At 38.1% G+C, this 15689-nt stretch overlaps 1 long non-coding RNA gene across 2 annotated transcripts in view; it reads right to left on the bottom strand.

Moving 5' to 3' along the window:
* The window catches only part of LOC117667723 (uncharacterized), a 52276-nt gene that overhangs the window by 6862 nt on the left and 29725 nt on the right, over window positions 1–15689 (bottom strand). The window contains exons 2-4 of one of the 2 annotated variants that reach the window (XR_015731591.1): window positions 6236–6406; window positions 4440–4602; window positions 1343–1482 (exon numbers count right to left, since the gene is read on the bottom strand). This is a non-coding gene — a long non-coding RNA (uncharacterized LOC117667723). Of the gene's footprint in view, window positions 1–1342; window positions 1483–3551; window positions 3874–4439; window positions 4603–6235; window positions 6407–15689 lie in introns of those variants that run through there. The other variant, XR_004592112.3, reaches the window with a different exon arrangement.

Genomic DNA, 15689 nt, shown 5'->3' with positions numbered 1-15689 from the left:
TATGCTGATGCAGATTGGGCTGGTGATACATCATGCAGAAAGAGTACTTCTGGTTATGTTTTTCTATTGAATGATTGTCCAGTTTACTGGTATACTGGTAAACAAGAACTAGTAGCCACTTCTACTACAGAAGCGGAATATGTTTGTTTGTCCAAGGCTGCAAATAACCTTGTATGGTTCAATGATCTGATCACTGATGTTTGGAAGAAACCCACTTTACCATTTATTATGCATGAAGACAATAAAGCAGCCATTGAAATATCCAGATCCGATGCAATTGGACAAAGGTCCAGGCATATTGATATAAAGTTTAAGCATGTGAGACAACTGTCTCAAGACGGATTCATTAAAGCAATACATTGCGATACTTCTGAACAATTAGCTGACATATTAACAAAACCCTTACCTTCTAAACAACACAAATATTTAACTTCTAAATTATATGTATTATATTGTCCTGAATCAGAATGTAATTGGTGTTGTGTAACGAACCGGCATTTAGAGGGGGATTTGTCAGATGTAAATGCCTTATTCTCCAATGTGTAAATAATGTATATATGGAACATCAGAGGTTAACTTATTCTTTGGACTTTAATGTATTCATAACTTACCACTCCCATTCCTAGCTCCACCCCTTGTATATATAAGGAGCCACCCTCACCATTCTCGCTGCTTCTACCTTGAATATTCAGTGAATATAGAATGCCTATCATAATTAAAAAGAAATATATTTAAAGCTCTAACTCCTATTATCTTTATTGAGTCTGATCCTGAAAATATTGCAACAAGGACATCAGCAATGTGAAAGAAAAATCCACAGAAACAGGCAGGGTGTTGATGTAGAACAAGAAATCAGAAACAAAGTGGTTTGGATTGGACTGTTTAGATCAGGGGTGTCAAACTCAAGGCCCACGGGCCCCATCTGGCCCGCAAGGTGGTTAGATCTGGCCTGCGGGACTGCCCTGGAAACAGGGGGCAGATCCCCAGTGTGTGCGCACACACACAAACACGCGTGCGGGTCTGGGAGAAGTGAGGTAGAGGCCCATCAGGCGCAGAGGGAACGATGGGGGAGGGGTCAAAATGGGAAGCCTCTGCCCTGAGCCTCTGGCAGCTGTGTCATTCTGTCTGCACCTGATGGGCCTCCGTGAGGCCTGAAAGGGATGGCAAGGCTTCTCTGGTAGACAAGGTTTGGAACTCGCCCTGGTCTCACCTTCCTCTGCTGGAGACAATGGATCCCCCCAGCTCCCGCCACACCACCACAGGTGCTCCTGGCCACGAGTGATGTTGATCTGGCCACACCCACCCCAGCCAGCCCCCCCCCCCACCAAGGTCAACCACAAACCTGATGCGGCCCTCAATGAAATCGAGTTTGACATCCCTGGTTTAGATGCTTGTCCTGAATCTTTCGTAGCTCTTGGTTTATGACAGTTTCTTCTCTTTTTGTATGTTTGATTTAAACATCATGATTGAAATACACCAACCCTGTAAGCAGTTTAAGAGTTTGACAATATTAAAATCATTTCCATTATTGAACCTGCATAAAGTAATTTCCATTATTGAGCCTGCATGATCTCTCACAGCCTATCACATGGCTGGCAAGATGCTGCCTTTGCAAAGTTCTATCATTTCAGACTGCAGTTGGGCTCATCTCAAGTTTGTTTTCCCCCCACATTAAAAAAACAAATGAAACGGAACCAAGAATTGAGTGTGAAGACCTGTCCATATGTAAGAAGACAATATTTAAGAACAAAAGGCTTAAATATTGCATTATGCAGGGACAGCACTGCTCACTATCTGTGATGATTAATAGCACCAGAGACTGTAAACAGCTGGAATCTGAAAGCAAAATAGAAACAAGTTCTAAATGATATTAGATTATATGATCTGATATACATCTGCTTTGTATTAACACAGGCTGCAGCCAGTTTTCAATTTATAAAAATGCTGGACTACAGTGTTCATTAAAATCATTCAGTATAGTCAGTGACCTCTTAGGAAAGCATTTATTCTAGGGGTTTTTTTTTTCCAACCTTGGCAAATTTAAGATTTTGGATTTTAACTTCCAGAATTCAACTTCAATTCTAGATGGGGAATTCTGGGAGTTGAAGTCCATAATCTTAAAACTTGCCAAGGTTGGAAAGCACTGATCTACTCCAACACCTTCAAAGATTACTATCCTCCCTGTAATAAAATCAGCATTATTTTTCTTTCTGAAAATGATGGTGTTAAAAGCTTCCAGTATACAGCCTGATATGCTTCTGTAATATCTGGAGGCTCTATCTAATTTCTGAGGGCATAAGTAGCTGTCTCTGCCACTAATGTGTTACTGATCTATGTTCAAAGTACTTCTATTGACATATAATAAAGCCCTCTGGAGTTTAGAACTTGGCTACCTAATTAATCTGAATAATTTTCTACCTTGAATATCAGACCCATCATTAAAATGTAGTTGCAGTCTTGATGGCGCCACTGAAACTTGGCCAGTGCTCTGTGCCACAGTGGTCTGTGGCAAGCTAAAAGAAAGTTGTTGGGGTTTTTTTTAACCCTTAACATCCTGAAAAGGGAATTCCCTTCCTAGTCCAATTGGTAAATGATGCCAAGTCTTATAAACTTTAGCGCCTGCTGGAAATTTAATTGTTGATCCAACTAGATGTATGCTGCTGGTTCTCCTGTTGTCTGTTTTTGTTATCTTGATCTTAAGATCAATGTTGCAATATTATGGTTTTAACAGTGCTGCCCTATTTTGAACTTCTTCTTTGGAATCATAGTGAAAAACAGTTTGCACATATGTACATAAATACATATGATGGAATGATTGGATGGAATGATTACTCACAAACAAATTTGTTGCTATGATCACTATAACTTGGTTACAACTTAATTATACCTGGTATGAATATGTCTTTTTTCCCTTCTTTTGTAGCTTATCTGAACTATTGCCAGGAAATGACCATTTGTAAATGACTAAGGAAAAATAAACCCAGAAACATAATGATATAGATTTCATTTTCTGTGTATCATGTTATATTGTTCTGACTTGCCATTGCAGTTTGAAGGACTCGGCCTTAAGAATCCCTCTTGCAAAGCTGTTGCAGAGCTGAAAATTCCCTCTAGAAGTTTTCTAAAAATACCCTAAATTCCCTTTTGAGATCTTCCCTCTTCTCTCTTCCCCACATGACCCTTTTCTTGACAGGAACCATGCCTCAGTACGATGTCCATCAAAGCTAACTTGGCCAGTGTCAGCCACAGTTCCCTATAATCTCCCAGGAGGTATAGTGGTGCCAGAAGTGACAGAAGTCTTTATCCACATCTCTGAAATATAAACAATATTCCAGAATAATGACAGGAGCTGCATTAGCAACCAATACCCTTTAACCATTTTGGTCCAGATAACGTTAAGGGAAAAAAATTACTATCATTAATACCTGGCTTGGGGTCTTCAACACATCTTTATCCTTATCTACTGTAGCAAAGTACCCCAGCGAACAGCAAATTTCAGACTCCTTCTCTTTTTTGTCTTTCAGAGAGACAGGATTTTTTTTTTTTTTTGCTGTAAGCTTCATGTTTTTACAAAAAGCAAGATCAAACATCCTGCTAGGTTTAGGATGGAAAGTCTGGAGATCAGTTCAAACAGCATGTAAACATTTCAGATTCTCCTAGAAAATGACTATGGCTGTCAAATCACTTTTAAAAAAGGAAAGCAAAATGGATTAAATGCCTACCTTTTAATTTGTTCCTCGATTAATCCATGAAAAACATGCACATGTTGCAGGACATTAGAATAGATGTCTTTTTAGGATTTTGAAGAATAGATGGAAAGGGGTTTCTTTCACTAGCTTCCTGGAAATTTACTTTAGATGGCAAATAGGTTTCCTAGAAAATACAGACTTGCCATTGGCACTCAGTCCCCAGTACTTCTCATCAGTTATGATAGACAGCCAAATGTACAGGCATGTGTTGGGAGGGGGGGTTGGTGTAGTGTATCACTTATAACTTCCTACTATTGCTAAATATGACTACACTAATGCACAGTAAATTCCAGACTATGACAATAAAATGATAGATAGATAGATAGATAGATAGATAGATAGATAGATAGATAGATAGATAGATAGATAGATAGATAGACGGACGGATTTAAGTCTAGATCTACATCTAGATTAATAAAGATCATTCTATAGGCAGGAGTTTGGGGCGGACATGGTATTCCAACGATCAGACAAAAAATATGGACCACATAGTTAAAAAAACTGCTTACATAGGAGGTAACACACATAACATTTTATCACACTCTAACACAAAAAATGTTTTTCATTCCAGTTCATTAAAAAATGCAAGTCACAATACAACTTTTCATATCAAATTAAGTTTTTTAAAAAACATGTTCATGACTTCTAGAAAAGAATTGATTTGGTTTCCAGTTCTGAATCAAAACTTACATTTTCTAGAAAAAGTGAATTATGGCTCTGCTTGGCTTCCTGAGATGCAGTTTCCTTATTTGGCAATAGTAACATACTCTTACACCTTATTTTTCTTCTTTGTCATCTTCTCATAATATTTGCCAGAAACTTTTTCTAGGCTCTGTAATCTGGTAGAAATGAACTAGGAGAAACAATAGATTTCAAATCCCCAAATGAAATTAAATTTAAATTAAAACATAGCAAGAAACAGCTATATATGTATCACATTAAATCTCAGAAATTTAAGTCAGATTGATTATGACTGCATCCCATTCAGCTTACATAGAAAATGTAATGGGACTTCTGAAAGATGTTCAAACAAAGATTTGGGTGACTGTCAAGAGAAGGGGAATATCATTGTACAGACATACAACCTGAGGATGGGGCATAGATACTGTCAATGAAGCATTCTAGCATAGATTTTGATATCACAGGGGATCAAGTGCCTCAAGTTTTATACACCTAGAAAGAGCATTCCCTGTTATCTCCTCTGGTTGCCAGAATTAGAGGGAAAAGGTTATTGCTTAATGCATTGTAAGCCGCCCCGAGTCTCCGGAGAAGGGCGGCATATAAATTAAAGCAAAAAAAAAAAAAAAAGGCAGAAAAGATTTCTCTTGTTTTCACTAACATAATGCATATGTGCTGACTTAATTGTCCTTTAAAGAATATCCATATTGTTTCCTTATTGCCTTATTTTACTGTAAGGAATGTAAAGCTTTCTAAAAACTCTAGCTACTAAAGAGGACCAAAGGAAATTAAAGAAGTTATTTTTTACAAGCAATGTAGCTTGCATCACTGCTTATTTTGTTGGCTTATTTTTCTTTTTAAGCATCATAACTCATATTTTGTCGTCAGCGTTTATGTAGCCACTCTGAAGGCTGAATCAGGATGGCCTTGCAACCAAAATCTTTTACTATAATTATGGATAGCTCTATATCTAAATAGCAATGGTCAAGCAGTAGCAATTTTGTAATTCTACTAAAAGCACTGTACCTCCCTAGAACACAGAGTATACTTGTGAAATGTATTGCCACTTTTTGGGACACTGGTTTGGGAAGATAGAAATCAGAGCTCAGTGTATTAGGACATAAAATTAGGAAAGGTTGTTTTAAAAATAAATACAAGACAATATTCAAGAATGAGACTATACTGTAACTTTGACAATTAACTGGATCCTCAGTGTTGGAAATAGTCTTCCTACTTAATCAGAGTTACTGGAAAAGTATACAAGTATACAAGGAGAGTTGCAGCTTCCAAACTCTATATAGAACCATGAGATTGGAGAAGCAAGATCTATCTTATGCTCTCATTGATACAACTTCTTACATTCCTTTGATTGATTGATTTTATTTATTTAAAATATGTATATAAGCCAAATTTGGATCTGTTCTATAGGGAATATTTTACATGTGAAGAGAATCATTCAGCCAGTGAAGCTAGAATACCAAAAAAACAACTACTGGTCTTTCTTACAAATGAAACAAAAATCTTTCAGTAGCTTTCATTTGCATTGGCTATCACAAACCCAACTCCAATCCCCAAATAAAAATATGGTAATAATAAATCCTGCAGTTTCCCCTAGACTCCACTCCAAATGACATAAAATGGAGTCAATCATAATAGAGTATTTATCAGAGGCTCACACTTCAGAAGCCTCTGGCACAGCTCGAGCTGTTGGAAGCCAGCCAAGGCTCAGCCAAGGATAACAAAACAGCTTTCATTCAAGTATTCCGAGCCAATTAAAAAAGACAAATTAGCAGTGTCCTTATCTCTACCTCCTTCTCCCCTTTCCACTCCAGAGGAGTTCTTGGGAAGGAATGTTTCTTATTCTGAGTTGCTGGGCCTCTCTGAACTTCTTCAAGGTCTGTGATGGATAGAAATCTGTTCTTGTGTGCATCAAATGTCATATGGCTGCATCAAGTCAAAATAATAGTAAAGCTGAGGACCTGCAAATAGAAGGGAAAACTGAGGTACTATAAGAAGAAGGCACCCCACATATTATATACTTCATACTCTTTGATGGAAAGCCACTAACGATGCTGCCCTATGAAGCTAATTCATAAGGTTAATTTTAATTAAGCAGGCAAGAAGTCTGCTAGACTAATCCAGAATCCTGGTTTTAACAGAGCAACTGATGACTCTTAGAAAAAGGTCTGAAGATGATAACCTCACGTGTGTGTACTTCATTTGCTATTCAGTAGCTCGTCATACAAAAAAAACCCCTTGAGGTCTTCTCCAAATCATTAAAAAAAAGCAATATAGTTTATTCTGCTTCATGAATAGGAAGACCATATTTGTTTCTTAGTGTGACGATGATAACTCGGCAATCTGGAAATAGTTGATGTATTTACTATCTTTGGTATGCAATGGTTAAAAGGTGGCTTAGAATCACACTCATCTTTGCTAGAAATGTGTTTGTAAAGTAATTAAATCAGCATCAAAGTATCTCAAAAGGCAGCTGCCTTTGCTTGAAAGACTCCCAATGAAGGGCAGCCTATTATCTTTCTACATAATTGGTTTCATCACAGTTATCTACAAGTAAGTAATTGTTGGAAGCCAGCTGGGAAAGTTATAAATGGTATCAATGACCCCAGGATATAGCAACTGTCATAAATGCATGCCAGTTCACAATACCAAAATGAAGATGGTACAACAGTTGTAAGTGTGAAAACTGGTCACAAAGTAACTTTTTTCAGTGCCATTGTAACTTCAAATAGTCACTAAATAAATGATTAGTGAGGACTACCATTATTGGAATTGGGAAGATTTATAAAGTTCTGAACAAAATATCATAAGCATTGCCTTTTTCTGCATATCATCACCAGTACATATACTATGATTATTAAGTGGTTAAGGAACAGTGTGATATGACTGCAAAACAATATTATATTTCAATCAAAATGTAATTCCTAAATCTCAGGAAATACAATTTCTAATATATTCCACAATAGTCAGACCGTATCTCAAGTATCATGTCCAATAGTGGATATTATGGATTCAGAGAATTTGAAATAGTTTACTCAGACATTTGAAGCTTATAAGACCGAAAGAAGTGATATCTTGTGCAAAGACAAGGGGGATTTTAAATGCCTGATATTCTCTCATTTTACTTATCAAGGAACAAATGACAGGACTTCTGACTCTGATGTTAGACATTTAGCCAAATCTGCATCACAGAAAGCTGTTCATCAAAACGTTGGTTTATTATCTTATATGTGTCAAACTGTTGGACTAAGAATAAGAGATTGAGGCTTATACTGCAGGCTACATCTGCTGACTGCTGGCTGTCTGCAATTTGGCAGTTCAAATCTCACCAGGCTCAAGGTTGACTCAGCCTTCCATCCTTCTGAGGTGGGTAAAACGAGGACCCAGATTGTTGGGGACAATATGCTAACTCTGTAAACCTCTTAGAGAGGGCTGTAAAAGCACTGTGAAGTGGAACATAAGTCTAAGTGCTATTGCTATACCCTTCCCATCAACTTGATGACTTTGGGACAGTAATTGTGTCTTAATCCAATCAACCTCACCGAATTGTGTCTATCGGGAGAAATGGGGATTTCTTGGTGTTTTAAGTTCCTGAAGGGAGAACAAGCTGTAAAGTTATTGCATAGTTTAATAAATAAATAATAATAATCAAAAGCTTCAATCTAGTTGCACCAAGACAAATTCCTTGTGTGTCCAATCACACTTGGCCAATAAAAAAATCTATTCTATTCTATTCTATTCTATTCTATTCTATTCTATTCTATTCTATTCTATTCTATTCTATTCTATTCTATTCTATTCTATTTCTCTAAGCAAAAAGTTAGCTTTGCAGTTTTTTCAGTCCTGGTATAATACTTGAATAAACATGTGTCCCACTAAATAATCCGAATTTTAAGCGACCCCTTTCTTGTTCCCTGAGGTTTGGCGGCTGTGTCACAAGGAATTTCTGCTTAAGGATACCAGAAGCCCTTCATTTAAACAGCTGGTTGGAAGTTTTATGGACTTGAAAGACCAGTGTTCAAAAAGACAAGTTAAGTCTGAATTCCAGCCCTTGCAAAAATCTTTCCCTAAACTGATGAGGTGACGTGTCCTTGAAGAAGAGTGATTGCTCTGAGATGAGGTGGGTGCAGATCAATGTGGGATCAAAATATTCCTCCTGATAAGCCATCAGGCTCAAACAAGTCAAAAGAGGTTCAATGGTTAATTGAATGCTGTTATCTTTCCCAAATGATTCAGAGGTATGAAGGAAAATATCTAAGAACTTTCCTGTTATTAACTTCTTAACTGTTCCTTTCAATTAGAATGAAAATTACTGTAGTCCTGGAAGTCTCAGCATGGTCACAAATAACTTGCATTATGTTGGATCTCAGGCTGTTGAGCTCTGGACTGAAATTCATGGAGATGTTATTTCCAAGCAGTGATAAAAGAAAGGAAAAGATACCTCCTCTTCATGGGGATCTGCTGGATCACTAATGTATATACAACTGGATCTCATTGGATGGCTTGCTCTTGAAAGAAAGTGTCTTTTGCTATAGTGGCAAATATCTGTAGCTCAGGTGTGGGATCAGGGTGATGGATTTTCTGAGCTTTTGGGTTGGTTTCTAAATGTTTTGTTATCAGGCTAGGTAACATCTTCAGCTGAGTTTAGAGGATCATTGTGCCACTTGACATCCAAATGTGCATCTATACTAGTGTTGAGGTTATTGGTCCAACATTTGTCTTTCTTGAGGCATGGGGAACAGATCAGAAATTGGGGATCAAAGGACTACGGTATTAGGAATTCCAGCTGAATCAATTATTATTTCAGGCATGTGATTCCTGCTTTTCCAATACATATTCTTCTGCAAAGTCTATTTTTTTAATCCAAACAATTTATTCCCAGATTGACTGAAAAGCCTGTAGATCAATTCTAACAGATTGACTAAATGTCAATGAGACATAAGAATGACAAGCCTTTATCTTATTAAACGGGGATAGGGACAATCCACAATCCATAATTAAAAGGGATGTGGCAAGAGAGTGTGCTTTCTGTTTCACCAATTTATTCCTTTCCTTCCCAGGTTTCATTCCTAATAGTGTATCATGACCACAAGTAAATTCTCATAAAGATAAAAGTAATTGGAGTGAAGAAATTTGAGGGAGAAATGCTTGAGGAACAAAGAGTCCACTCCTTCTCCTATCCACTCCCTCTGAGACTTAAGCTTCTGTTGCCCACACCAGGCATTACAGAAGCTTTCCCAACTTGGATTCTTCTAGCTGACCATTCTAGCTAAATTTGGTCAATGGAACTGCAGCTTAACATAATTGGTGAGCACTAAATTGGTGAAAACTGCTTTTTAAACATTTAACACAAGTCAGCTTATGGGGAAGGTGGAATGGATTGGATCTGGCCCCACTACTCTCCACCCTCTTTTCTTCCTTCTAATTATATCTCTCTTATAGTGAAGACAACAAATGGGGTGATCTATCCTAAATAGTTTTGTTGTTTCCAGCTGAAATATGGTCGTTCCTTAGGTCAAATACTCACATGTCTTGAGATAGCTTTGCAGCTGTCTCAAAAGGAGGATCTGTGTAAGAAAAGCTGGACTTTGGAGACAAAAACACACACCCAGACAAAGGGAAATGAGAGCAAAAGGGAAAGGGAAATGTCCAATTTGTTAAATGCTGTTTGGCTTTTGTCTCATTGATGGAGGAAGAAGATGAGGATCTATTGAAGAAGAGGGAGAAGGAAGACTCCTTCCTGGTCCAGCTCGGAAAGTGCCCAAGAAAGAACAAATAACAATAGAAATGATGACCAAAGACAAAAACAAATCCATCCCATTGACAGAGAGTTGCTTTGGGATAAATTAATAGCGAGGGGGGGGAATCAAATAGCTCCATTCAGGCATTCCATTTATTTTGTATATGTGTACGTTCTTTTCCAAAAACTGCATAGCTTATTATTTCATCTCCTAGGTAAAGCCTATACTTCCCAGACCCCCTATCTTTCTCTATGTGACTTGTGGGAATGAATTAAAGTTCTGAAGAAAAAAAGAAATGAAACTCTGAGAAGAGATGATGAAGTAAAAGCCAGGTTAGGGGTTTAATGTCTGAGCACCTAGCTGGGCAATGAAGCCAAACAGTGTCAGAAATGGTTCATACTGTATGTAGCTGGAGACCTTCCCACAAAAGGCAAGGCAATAGCTAAATATTTTTGTGTTGTTGAGAAAAATGCACCAACATGGAAAAGTCCGCGTAAATCTTATATGTTCATATCAAAATTTATTTGAGGGCATCTTTACCTCGCTCCTTCCATTCCTTCATCCAAATATTTTCCACAAGTTCAACTTATTTAGCAAAATGGGATTGGAAACTCCAAGTCTGTAATATCACTTGTAGCACAGAAAGGTTCGTGAAAGAATGAGATTGCTGTTGTTTACCAAGGTAGGGTATGGGGAGCACTCTAGGGGTGAAATATATTTACCTTCCTTACTGTTCAGAAGTGCACACGCCATGCATGCACGCGCGCTTCACTTGCACACGTGCATGTCAATGTGTGCGCAGACATGCGCATGCGCAAAATCTTCTGCGCATGCGCAGAAGGTAAAAAAACACATTACTTCCTGGTTAAAACTATGAAGTAATGACACCTGGGCAGGTGGGCGGAGCTTTGCTCCACCATCGCTACCAGTTCTCCGAACCACCAGCCATGATCGCTACCGGATCGCCCGATCCAGTCCGAATTGGGAGCATTTCATTCCTGGAGCACTCTGTCGTGAGCCTGGAATAAGATGCTAGGCAGGAACAGGAGCTGTCTTCCCAAAATATGATAAAACCTAAACTCTGATTAATAAAACACCAATTGCTATGTTCATATAACCTGGGATGCCTTAACGGTATGGCTTAACATATGGTTTGATTTATGTGACAAGTTCCTAGCCAATTTCATTTTTTCTACTTGTTTAACAAAGATATTAAAATAGGAAGGTTTCTAATATGCGTTCCAATGTCTGCTTTGCTGAGAAGCTGTCAATTTTTGATACTTGTTCTCGGATATTGTCCTATACCTTATATCTATAAGGACAGTTGTGCACACTCTGTGGAACTAGGAGCCTATGCAATTATTCCAATAAATTTGAGTGTCACGGCACAACCTGTGAGTAGCAGGACTCAGTGATACTGGAATCTTGGTGAACTGTAAGTGTGAATAGCACAATACCTCACAGCAGTAACAAAATTTCCCAGGTCATTCAATAATATACAGTAATAAAGAAAAATATAACAATATTGAAATACAGAATGTGTTTAATAATCCAGTAGAAGTGAATCTAGTAAAAGTAAGTAGCTCTGGATTGAACTGTAAAATTCCTTGTGCTGTCTAACATTGTTTATTTGCAGATGTTTTATTATTCAAGGTGATAACATCATCGATGTAAGTGAGTGTGAGGCTTGCTGCACTTTAGTTCCATACTGATTTCCATTGATGTTACCTATTTGGGTAATGAAACATCTGCATTAGGGGTGGGTTCTACTTACCTTTACTACCAGTTCGCATTGCGGCCGCGCACTCTTTTGCGCATGTGCAGATCGCCTATGATGATGTCCGGGTCAGTGGGCGGAGCCTCCCGCTGGTTTTACTACTGGTTCTTGTGAACCGGTCAGAACTGGGGGCAACCCACCACTGATCTGCATACAAACAACCAAGTTCAGACAACACCAAAAACACTTTTTAACTGGGCACAGAAGCTGGTACTTTTGTGTCTGTACTATGTCTACAGTTACCTAAACAGACTGGACTGGATTGGACTAGACTGGACTGGCTACAGTGGAAGCTGGAAGCTTGCAAAGCAAAGCACCAGCCTCTTCTAACCTTTTTATTTTCCAAAATGCTTCTGGCCCTAGGCAGACTCGACAGGCAGTAGAGGAAAATGAAAATATGGGTGGCTACACTCTGATGCTTTCTTTGGAAGTGTGATCAGAAAAAAAGTCGAAATATGCTACTTAGACATGAGTTGTTGATCAACATTTCTTAAATAAGAGACTAGGTTAAATAGCTTCAAAATAAAGGAATGCTTTCCACCCATCCGTCAGATGGAAACCTGCAAGCTCGGTGCTGAATATGGCTTCCAAAATCTTTGACTATGGTTCTCAAAAATCTCCAAAAATTGTATTAGTAATTTTTAAGAGGAAAGAAGAGGAAAATTACTGAAAAGATATTGTGTTATCTAAAAATTAATTTAATTAACTTTATATGCCAATGAAATGAAACCAAATTTTGTTTTTCTCCTGCACCATTTACTAGTTTTTTGAATTTTGTCCTGTGACATCACATTAAAAAAATAATTGTTGCCTTTGTCCAGAATTGTTGCCTTTGTCCCTGAGATAAATGATGCTTTCAATATAGGTTTCAGATACAGGACTGTTGAAGAAGAAAAACACTTAAACTTCTTACTGCAGTCTGAAGTACGATTATCAGTTCTAGTTTTTGTTTTTCTTCTTTAGGCACAGATTCAGCCTTAGTAGTCATTAATCAGGTATGACTTCTGACTATAGAGAGGAAAGCCCAGGTCAGGTTCTGATATGGAAAGCTGGCAGACTGTCTCGTCTAAGGACAAAAAATTCTGCTCATCCAGCTGAATTTGCCAGAATGCTACATCATCCAGTGGCTCAATGGACACACAGTCTGGGACTTATTGATCCAGAATACTGGTCTGGAAATGTCTTTCAGTTGGGTCTTCTTCCTGTGAATCAATCAATCAACCAACCCATCCGTGTCTCCATCTCAAATGTAGCCAGTAGAGGTTCCCTTCCCACACAGGTTTTGACCCTTCCATTGCCTGTTGCTTCTGGAATTCCCTATCGCTCAGTGATTCAGCTGACAGCAAGAGAGACAATGGTTTTTTACCTCATCCCAGGCTGTCAGGAGCCTCTCTTATCCAGGCAATGTTTTTCTATTAGTCTAACACTCCATTGTGCTTCCCTGTTATCAGCTACAGTGATGATGTAATACTCTGGGCTTGGAAGTTGCTCTTCCACCAGGACAGTTCCATTTTACTTGGGAGGAGAAAGAAGCAGGAGGATTATTTATCACTAGCCCCAGGAGGTTGCATCTTTCAGACAACTGTTTCCAGCCCAAAGGTCAAAACTGCATTTAAGTTTCTCTTTGAAAGAATCCATGTGCTTGAACTTTATTGATCTTGGGCAACCCATTTAACAGATTTTTCCCCTTTTTTGGCAAAACAAAAATACTTTCACATAAATTAATAGACTAAAGATGCAGGATTTTCTATCAAGGTATCTTATTCCGGCATAGGCAAAAGAACATTATGAATTCCACATCCAAGCAAAACTGTCTTTTATTCTAGTCTCATGATGAAGCAAAATGAAACTCTGCTGCTATTAAAAGAGGAGTATGATTTAAAACCAGAGGGCCTTAACCACAAGGAAAGTCTTCTCCACATGCTTCCCAGCAGACCATGACCCATAGGAGTGAGGTAAAGGGAGACATTTAAATCTTCTGTTGAGGGAAACCAAGTTACCTTGGACTAGTCCTAGGGTTAAAGCCGTATTTTTCAAATCTTGAGTTCAGCAGAAGTTGATGAGAATCTCCTCCATAGGAAGATTATGAATGAACAACACTTTTCCTTAAAATGTAAGAACACATTTGGGACCAGAAATAAACTGTTGGCAGTTAATTTCTGTTGGCAGTTTTCTGTTCAGATGCCAGCCAGTCATAACCTTTTGAAAGTTGTAGCAAACCATCTCCACTCCTAGTTTTATGCTTTTGGGGTGGGGGGGATCTCCATCAGTCAAATGATTACATGGACATTGAATATTTTCAGTCCTCAGTCTCCTTTTGCACTTTCATTCCTAAATTTTAGAACTTTTTCCATAAACATAATTCTGCAAACCTAGTTCCTATAAGTTTACACCCTATAAGTAATAATACATAGAAAACAATACTACTTGTTTTCTACTGATAATAGGAAATAAAGAACTCTGTTGGATTGGTTTCATCTAATACAATGATAGTCTTCAACTGCAACTTTTAAGAAAATATTTTTTTAGAATTGTTCATCATTTGCAGCATTAAAGCTTTAATGCATATTAAGTAGTGTGTCCTTAGTGAGAACATTAAATAATAGCTTTTGGAAGGCTTACGTTTCAACAACAATTTCCAGGTGGAGTTAGAGGCCTTTCAGTCATCTAATTAAAAAAAAAGTATTATTGATTAGTGTGTGAAAGAACACAAGTTGCTGAGCAACAGTTTGGAAAACCTGAAGGCTTTATATTAATAACTACTCCATTGGGAGGCTCTGTTTGTCCTCTTGGTCCAGAGCAAGAGGACTTTGGCCTTCTCTTATCATGGAGGGAAAACCAAAAGACCCAGGAATGCAAATGGTCAGGCTCACAGTGCTGTCAATTAATCAAACAGTGCTACCATCCTTTAACCCTTTTGTGGGGCAAGTGAGGTAAACAGGGTTTAGTGTTCACATAGAATGTACTAGAAAGGCTGCATCTTTGCTGCTGAAACGAAGCTGTTTTTTTAATTGGGCCAGACCAGGACTGGATTTCTAATCACAATGCTGACCAGCAATAGTTTTCAGGAATTTAAAACAGATGTTTTCTTAGCCAAGAGTTTTCAGGAACTGAATCTAGAAACTTTGGGAAGAAAACTTACATTGCACATTTGTCAGACAGGTGTTACTCTGATGGCACAGAGGGTTGTCCTTTTCTCAGGGGTCTCAAGGCAAAGGTAAAATACAGTTTAGCTTAAATTACCAAAATCAGAGCAGGGGATAAATTTGCAGGGCACAACTATGGTATTTTTCCCCATCTTATGCTATGGTCATCAAAATTCCCCGTACGACGACTCTTAGCTGAATTAAAATAAGTTTTGCCCAACATGCTGAAGCCACACCCCCAAAAACAAGACAAGGCTTAGTTTTTTAAATAATATGAAAAACTTAGGTTGAAAATATGACACTGAAAATCTCTAATGTTAGGGGAATAACTGTTTGAGGATGAGGTGTTGGCCTTTGAAAGACATATCAGAAGTGAAACTAAAGATAACAGTTTGATTATACTTGGTTAATTTGGGGGGTTTTTTTAGTCTTTTTCTGTGAACACAATAAAAATACAGATCATGTAATACAGTATTAAAAAACTGTGTCTGAGGGTTTGGGACAATTCAAGTAATCGTGAACCTCTGGCACCTTAAGAACAATAATGGTATACAGGGGCACACATGAGGGGAGAGTCAAA

Source organism: Pantherophis guttatus, chromosome 1, assembly GCF_059756535.1.
Source record: "Pantherophis guttatus breed Tessera chromosome 1, ASM5975653v1, whole genome shotgun sequence".
Classification (NCBI taxonomy): Eukaryota; Metazoa; Chordata; class Lepidosauria; order Squamata; family Colubridae; genus Pantherophis; species Pantherophis guttatus.
This window is presented reverse-complemented; position numbering and strand designations above follow the sequence as displayed.